The sequence below is a fragment of the Protopterus annectens genome, chromosome 7.part0 (assembly GCF_019279795.1).
Source record: "Protopterus annectens isolate FY-2018-M chromosome 7.part0, PAN1.0, whole genome shotgun sequence".
In the NCBI taxonomy this organism is placed as follows: domain Eukaryota; kingdom Metazoa; phylum Chordata; order Ceratodontiformes; family Protopteridae; genus Protopterus; species Protopterus annectens.
The window spans coordinates 165,008,403-165,017,294 of NC_056739.1; the positions used below are offsets into that span (position 1 = coordinate 165,008,403).

Here is an 8,892-nt window from a genome sequence, read left to right on the forward strand (position 1 = left end):
GATATGCTCCCTTTTAACCATCATTCTTGGCTAAAATGTTTTCGTTTTTTATAAGAATTTTATATTGGCAAAGATGGAGTATAGCCATGGGCACAACCTGCGCCAACAGTTACGCAATAGTTCTCGCAGACTGGGAAGATAAATATATCTTTAATGAAAGCAATCCATATGCAGCAGACACAAAATTTTCTGTGCGATTTGTTGAGGATACATTTTTTATATGGGAGGACCGCTAGGAACATTTAAGGGCATTTACTTTTTATTTAGAGACCACTACTGAATTAAGATTTACCTTGCATTACTCTGACACAGAAATATAATTTTTTGATGTTAAATTAGAAACAAGTCTTCACAGAAGCCATGCAGGAAGAACACTTTCTTGGCTAGCGAGTACATGCATCCAAATTACGTCTTTTCAAAATATTATTAGCAATCAAGTGAATAGACTTTCCAGACTATCTACACAAGATATATAAATTTAACTGTGCATTAAGAAGCCTCAATTATGAATTTCAACGATTGGGATATAGACAAAGAGATGAATAATGTGATGGAACACGCAAGTGAAATCAGGAAAACCAGAACACAACCATACCTATCTGCGGGGAATGTTAATAGTGCTGGTACGAGAAATAATACCATTACAAATATGGACAAGGGAGAATGTGGGAAACATCATAATAGACTCCTGTTGACTTATTCTAATGATATCAAGCATGTATGCAAGACCATTCAGAACAACTGGAAGATTCTTACATCAGACGAAAAACTCATGGGCATAGTGGGAGAATCACCTAGCTTTGGTTTTAAAACAGGATAGAAACGTAATTAAAAAGAATGACTTTGTAATCCTAAACATGGAAGGAAAATCTTAAGTGTAAATAAAACAGGAACTTTTCCTTGCAGAACACGTTTGTGATGTAAACATATAAACACTAGCAATGAGTTTAAACACCCTCTCACAAGATTTTGTTATTCTTGTAAGGATTATGCAAACTTCAGCAGTAGACATCTTGTCTATATAGCCAATTGTGTCTTCTGCACAAGTTTCTATATAGGAAAGACAAACAGACAATTTAGAGAAAAATCAGGAAACCAGTCAGTGACATAAAACTTTAGGATGATAGTTATAGGTTTATATGTAATGGATTTCTGATTATACAGGACACTGTTTTACATTTATGGCATTACAACTGAAATGGGATGACATACGAGTGCAGATTTGGCACTAAAAACAGAAACTATTAAAATTAAATGGATGCGGCCTTACAAGCCTATAGATTCCCACGATTAAATACGAACATCTCTCTTCAGCCAGCCCTTAAGGGGCATAGACTTCAGTGGAAGACTTGATTGGCTATTAAGAGGATGTGTTCCCTAACAGCCTTGATGACTAAACTGTTTTTAAATAAAAAGAAAAAGCTTTTTATGATTATATCTGAAGAAGGACTGATGAATAATCGTCCGAAAGCACTTATTGTTTTGATCATTTTTTTAATGGTTTTATAATAAATATGCATGTTTTATGCCTTGGTGACTACTGAATTTCATCTTTTGGTGTATACACACATTATATATATAATAAATAAAATGGGTTACCTTCATTTGCCTGACAGCTCATTTGACTGAAACTCATTTCCCTGACAAGTAGTACTTGCAGTGCACTGTAAGGCAAGAAAAGGGACATGTCCTGTTCCTCACTATAGTATGACCCTGGAGTTAGTATATATAGTTGGGGGTGTGTGGGGGACACAGCCCCCCCCCAGTTTGGTTTTACTAAACAATATAAACCAAAAAGCAAAGAATTTAAATCAAACTAGGTAGGGAGCTGTGCCCCCCACACCCCCCTAACTATATATACTGTTAAAAAAGCCAAGCTAAAATATTTTCTGATCTTGGGACTATAAAAATTGTTTACACAAATTTTGTGTTATTATTTTTGTAAGGTTATGGGGGCGGCCAAGGTGGTGCAGTGGTTAGTGTTGCCGCCTCACAGCAAGAGGTTCTCTGGTTTGATTCTCGGCTGGGGTGCCTTCTGTGTGGAGTCTGTATGTCCTTCCTGTGGTCGCGTGGGTTTTCTCCGGGTGCTCCAGTTTCCTCCCACATTCCAAAGATATGCTGTAAGTGGATTGGATACTCCAAATTGGCCCTTGGTGCGAGTGTGTGCCTTCTGTGGAAGGTTGGGTGCTGGGCTGGCACTTCGGCACCGTAAACTCCACTGCCAATTATGAGCGGACAGGTGATCCGCTGTGGCGAGGAAAAGCCGAAAGAAGAAAATTTCCAAACATGTTAAAGTGGAAACATGATAGCGTGCGTTTCTAAGTTTACAGTAGAAGATACAACAAAGCTAAAAATAAACTTGCTTTACGGTTTTCTTTGTGGTCAATCCGCGTTCTTCTTGTGATACTTACACAAGAAGAATCAAGTTTGCAAAAAAAAAAAATTATATATATATATCTATATCATAATATTTGACAAGTCATTAGAGCATGCACTATTACCACTGGTGCCAGTAAGTTATCAACTTTCCAACCATAGTGGACAGACAGAAGTAGCACTCCCTGGTTACAGATGACCTGACTATTAAAGTTTACTCCACTCTGGTTGGAAAGTTGATAACTTACTGGTTATACTGATAGCTACCAACATCGAATGTTTCTTAAAATATAGAAAATTAAATTTAAATGAACATTTGGTTTTTACTGCTTATTTTGATTAAGACATTATTTTTTTTCGTGTTTTACATACATTTTTTTTCTTATGTTTTTCAGGGTTTGTCTTTTTTAAATGATTTTTTATTAAGTAATTTGTGTTAATTAATCTGATTGGTTTTGTTATTTAATCATTGTTTTTACAAGTGGATTTTGTATTCTGATGAGTTTCTTGAAGAAAGCATTGAATAAAGTGTGGTACGCTAATCAGCTTGTATTTCTTTTGCCTCGATCACTGGTTCCTGATTTTGGTTACTTTTCCTAGGCATTTACATCTGTTAAAAGTAGCAATTCTTAATATTTGGTGATAAACTGAGCAAGCCCAAGTATGTGTAGAATTCATAAAATGTGTACATTTGTGGCATAATTATGCATACTGCAATCACTAATTTCACACATTACAGTTACGCACTCTACTCTTCAGAAAGCACATTAAAAACTTTTAAACTGACAAGTGCCAGTATGAGAAAAACTTCCCAGATTCCTGTGATAACAGGTTGAGAGCCCTCATTCTACCAGACACGAGTATGAAACATTCGTACAACTGAAGTTCAAATTCAACAGTAATTCAAATACAGACTTCACAAAACAAAAAGTAGTAGAAAGCCTGCACAGTTTCCCCACAAGAAGACCAACATTCACTTTGAACATATAACATCTGATCTCGAGTGGGCACTTTTGAGATTCTCATACACTACTCTATTTATGATCCCCATTAAGATCAGACTGTTTCATACGAAACCTAACCATACATTGCTATCAAGCCACACCAAGTACTGAAATCTAACCTCTGAGCAGAGGTCACTGTCCAGATAATGTGTTCTTTACAACATTAATTATAAGCTCTGGGCCTCAAAGGGTACAATAAAACAGGCTCCACACCAGCCTGCCTTTGCTTACAGAAAGATAGTAGAAAAACAGGTCCACTTGTTTTGTGAATTCTTCCCAAGACTTGAAAGATCTTCTAAGGGACAGAAATTTGTCTTTTATTCTTGCCTAGAAAATGCTTTCTTCTGTATTAGTTCAGAATTAGTTAATAATCATATTCTACTTATCCATGCTTGCTGAGCAGGTTAGCCACATTAGGCCAGTGACCTCGTTTTAGGGGAAACCAGAGGTGGCACTCATACTAACTAGGGGAAATTTAGCCAGGACACCAAGGAAATTTCCTTTCTTTTTTAGTGATTTAATATTGCCCTTAATATCTCATCATTGCAGCACAACATTTATATCCCTTAAACATTTCAACACTGAAGCATTTAAACCCATTAACTTATGCATACTGCTCTGACAAACCATTTATTTACATCTTTGGTTAACAGGAATGAGCACCGATCACAGCATGACCAATTGGAAGCTCAGTCTGGGTTACCACAAAAAAATCCAACAGTTACAAGTAACACAGGAAAAATAAGTGTAATACAAACTAGTCACACACACGTAAAAAATTCTACGTACAAACTTTACAGGAAGAAAAAAAGCGGAATTAAGAGAAGTAGAAAGAAAAAAACTTGTGTAATCAATCAGGACATAGGGAACCTATAAACACTGGATCCATCTCAGTTTAGGATTAGTCAAGGGCAGGTCATGCTGACTTAACATGTCAGATTTTTCTGAAAAGGTCACCAAAGCAATGGATGAAGGCAAAATGATACACATGGCACACGCTGACCTGGCCAAAGCTTTAACACAATTCCCCACTCAGACATAGTAGAAAAACTAAATAAACCACGACGACGCCTGCTGGATTGCGAAATGTCTTACAAATAATCATAATAGGAGAATGTTATCTCCACAAAGAGAGAGCAGTCACCAGCAGAGTCCCAGAGTTCTGTGCTGGGACCTCTACTTCAGAAACATAGATGCCAAACAGGAAAAATCAATGACAAACAACTGTGGCCGACTAAGTTTACAGATGACTGCAAGACAGGCGCAATCACTGAATCCCCAAATACTTCATTCATCCTGCAAGAAGATTAATCTCAAATAAACTCCCAGTGCCAAAATCATGAACTGAAAATGGCAAAAAAGCATTACTTTATCCTTTGGGAAGTATGTACCCCAGAGAACTATCACATTGAGAAGAATGTTTAGCCTTGTAATCTGTAAGAGGTAACACAAGATATTTGTACGATTACCATTACCCGTTTCTTGTTAAGGAGATGGAAGAACAGAGAAAGATAACAGTAAGAAAATGGCCATGCATAAAGAGAAAGAGAAACAATGTATGTATTTACAGAAAGAAGGAAACGTGTGGTAACTAGTTGGGTAGTGATTTAAATGGAATGATAACGAGGAAATCATCCTAGTGCACAGTAGTATTGACCAAGTGACACGTCGTGTCCTGGCACTTGCATTTGTATAGCTCAAACAAAATAAAACTGAGCTGGGACCACAATTTAATGTAGTTAGTACGTTGGGTCAGAGAGGGGTGAAAGGACGGACACAATTTTGGAACATGTAGAGAGAAACTAGAGTCACAGCTATGTAGTTTAATAGATGGGGGGGTTGGAAAGTAAGGCCTACTGTGCCCTGGCTTCTGAAGTTGTAGTGGTAGTGATAAGTTTCACTACAAGTAGACAAGGAGCATCTTGATGGAATAACCTGGATAGCTGGGATCCCAGAAGTAGGTTAGGTCAGGACTGTACTGGAAGCAACTTTGACTTGGGAGACAGTAAAGCAATGGCGTTTAAGACAAGGGAAACAACTGTAAATGTTGAAGTGCTTTTATTAGAGGAAGCAGCAAACAAGGGCTGGCTGCTCTAACTGGTGAAAGGAATTTTGATATTTACTGAACCAAGAAAAGGAGACAGCCAATTGATTTTAGATCTATGCTTTTGAATGTGTTCCTCAAAGTTGAAAGTACTGGTGGTATCAAGAAGGATGTTGTGGTGGTCAACAAGATTGAGAGAACTGAAAACTTTTGAAAGTTTTTGCTTAGTACCCTGGAACATATCCTTGGGAGATAGTTTTGGAGTCAACAAGAAGCTTTTTGGATACAAAACAGTGGTCTGGATCCAGATAATTTTTTGGATACAAAACAGTGGTTTGGATCCAGATAATGAGTTTATAGCATCGGTTGTGGTGGGATACATCTGTAGATAATCAAGTCATCAAATTATAAGAATAACTAATTGGGGAAAGTCAAAAGGTAATTTGCTTATTGAAAATAGAAAAAATGGGGGGGGTACAGGGGCAAGTATCAATCTCTGTAGTACATCTGAGCGAGTTTAAACAATTATGTGACAGTAAGGAGACACTCTTCACAGTAGAGGTTCTGATAGAAACATTTGAACCACTGGGTGGCTTCACTGCCGATGCCAATGTCCAATAGGTAAGCTAGTAATACAGAGTGAGCCACCTTCAAAGGCTCAGGTCAATTCAAGTAAAATGGCATTAAGATTTCCTTTATCCATATTGGGGAGTATGTTAGTTTGAGTACAAAGTGTACACAATGTACTCCTTCCTGCCCAGAAGCAGTGTTGTTTGTTGGACAGCAAATTATATTTTTTTTCAAATGGGAGTCAAGTTGGTTACAAGTTAAATATTGAAGCATTTTGACAAGGACAGGAAGTAAAGCTGGTGGTGGCTGATGGAAAAGGGTTTTAGAGCTTCAGGAACAGATGAACAACTTTCACATTGTGAGAATGGTTAAGTTGCGAGGTTAACATTAAAAATATGTTTTAGGGAATTACAAAGTAATCTCTTCATTGATAAAGAAACTAAGGCCATAGGTTTGCTGGTCTAGATGGAAAATTAAGTAGGATTTATTCAAATAACGACGAAATTTGCTTGGCAATGACTTATCAGTAAGGTACTGGGGGGGGGTTAACTGGAAATTAAAGTAAGAAATTTTGAGTAAGAACAGACTGGAGAAAATTTTTTGGAAGTCAGATGACGTGACAATGCCGGCATGACAGGCAATATGCCCCTGTAAGGGAAGTTCCTTTGGAGGAACTCTCTCAAAAAATGTTATTTATGTCACTCCAGAACTACATGGGAGAACGTAGAAGTGCACATTGTTTACCAAAGTAAAAATATCATGATAAGACCAGTGGGCTATGCACAGCTAGGAAATATTTTTCTAAGCATGAAAATGTGCACCTCCTTTCTTAATCTATGAAATCCTGGGAAGTGTGGTTGCTGGTACTACTAACTCCATGGCAAAATGAAAACTGTGAAAAGGACAATACAAAATTGCTACATCACTAGCGCTGCATATTCTAGAAGGGCTAAGCTTCCATCTCACTAGTAAACACTGACAATATGCTGTACAAATAAGTCGCCTTCACCACCACCAGTATACTGAATCTGATAAAAAAGAGAAGTTATCCCGCTTGTCAAACACACCCATCACCATCAATAGACATCCATTTTAAAAACTGAAAAATCAGCTAACTCTATAACCTCAATGGCATCAACTGTGGCACTCGACGTGGTAGTGTGGCACACAGAAATGATTTAACAGTGAAATTAGTATACAGAAGCCCCCAATGGCCACCCGCTCAGCAAACACATTAATAACTTTCTATGTCTTTATTAAATCACAGTGTGGAACAATATAATGCATAACACTTTCACAACAACATTCTGTCTGAGAAAGTAAACAAAATGTAAACTCTGCCTCACAAACCATCAGTATGGAAAAATAATTGTCTTCTTTTCAAGGAACTCACTTTAAACACAAACTCATTTAAACAACTAACTCGTTAGAATTTTATTTTGACTTTCAGTAAAGGAAAATAGGACTGCTAATTCTGTCTGAGAAAGTCTGAGTGAACAAAAAACTTTTTTCAGCGGAAACGCTCTGAAATATAATAGAGATAAACACATGAAGATCATAAAAAAATTAAAACACTTAAAATAAAAAAAACATAACCATCAGAGCAAAAACTCCAAAGCAAAATGTAGGAATACCACAGACTCCAAAACAAAATGTAGGAATACCACAGCCTGCCTGGTTAAACACAGCAACATTTGAATAAAAAAAAAATAAAAATCTAGCTATACTTTTGGCAAGTTTATTCTTTAACGATGCGTGATAGAATAAGCATTGCAATATTTCAAAGACAGTCTGTACTGTCTAGTACAATCTCACAACCGCTTGTAGCAGTTTATTCCTGAAGTACCTGCCTCCCCCGCAGAAAAAAGGCAGGCATAAGTTGAACACAAAACATGAGTGAAAAGTGAACTGTCAAAACTCTTCAGAAACATGATGACATGTAATAACTAAAGCTACTCAAAAGTAATAAAAAAATTTCGCTCTCCAGACGTTCGATTCCCTCAATCTCCAAACCTCCACAAAGTGAGAAAAACGTCGCTTCAGTCCGTTATGTACAACATACAGTAGTAAACAACCAAATCCCCCCTTTTAGGACTATAATTTAACTTAAATGCGTACTACTCCAAACGCCATTCCCTAATACTAACGATTCCAAACTACTTTTACAAATAAATACATACAGACGTGTCACTGGAAGTTTTCAGATTCAGATGGCAAACTATAGCGCGCAAGATAAAAAATCAACAATAATGTATAAACCGAAAGCAATAACCGTTACGTGAACTTACTTCTTAACCTATGCCCTGCTAGTCCCCCAGGGCGCCGCTAACACAACAAATTGTTCGGGAGTTCCAATACCAACAAGACTTAGACGAACCATCGAACAGAGCACCCCGGCTCAACCAATCCCCTAAACTTACTCAACATCAACGGACAGCGGAACAAGCAAATCATCAAACAAGACTGAAAAGTATCATCAAGGAACGCCCAATTACAATCACAGGAGTGACTTTACGCCTTTGTCCGAGTTTAAGCGAAACAAAATACAGACCGGGGAAGGATTGACTTCTCTGGATGTCTGTCGGTCTTCAGAAGTGTAGTGAATGCTGGGAGGATTCGGGAGGTGGAGATAAAGGAGGAGTTCTCCTAAAGGAAGTAAAGTCTGATCATCATGACCCCAACTCCTAGATCCGTTTCAGCCTCAAGGTGGGAGGGAGCAACCTGAAGTCGGGAAAATTGTACACCAGAATGTAATGAGTATTGTGAGGTTCTTAGGGAAAAAAAAAACAATATTGGTATAAAGGTGTAAGTTGCTATGATAATCGCTCGTACTTTGTTTGGAAACAGCCAAGCTCGACTCGTTTGAAAAAAAAAAAGTATTTTACGGTAATATTGGAT

At 37.5% G+C, this 8,892-nt stretch overlaps 1 protein-coding gene across 1 annotated transcript in view; it reads right to left on the reverse strand.

Moving 5' to 3' along the window:
- STK38 (serine/threonine kinase 38) overlaps window positions 1–8,684 on the reverse strand; it is a 1,097,533-nt gene extending 1,088,849 nt beyond the window's left edge. The window contains exon 1 of the mRNA XM_044076623.1: window positions 8,283–8,684. The gene's annotated coding sequence lies outside the window, so the exon portion shown is untranslated. The remainder of the gene's footprint in view (window positions 1–8,282) is intronic.
- Window positions 8,685–8,892: the final 208 nt, after the last annotated feature.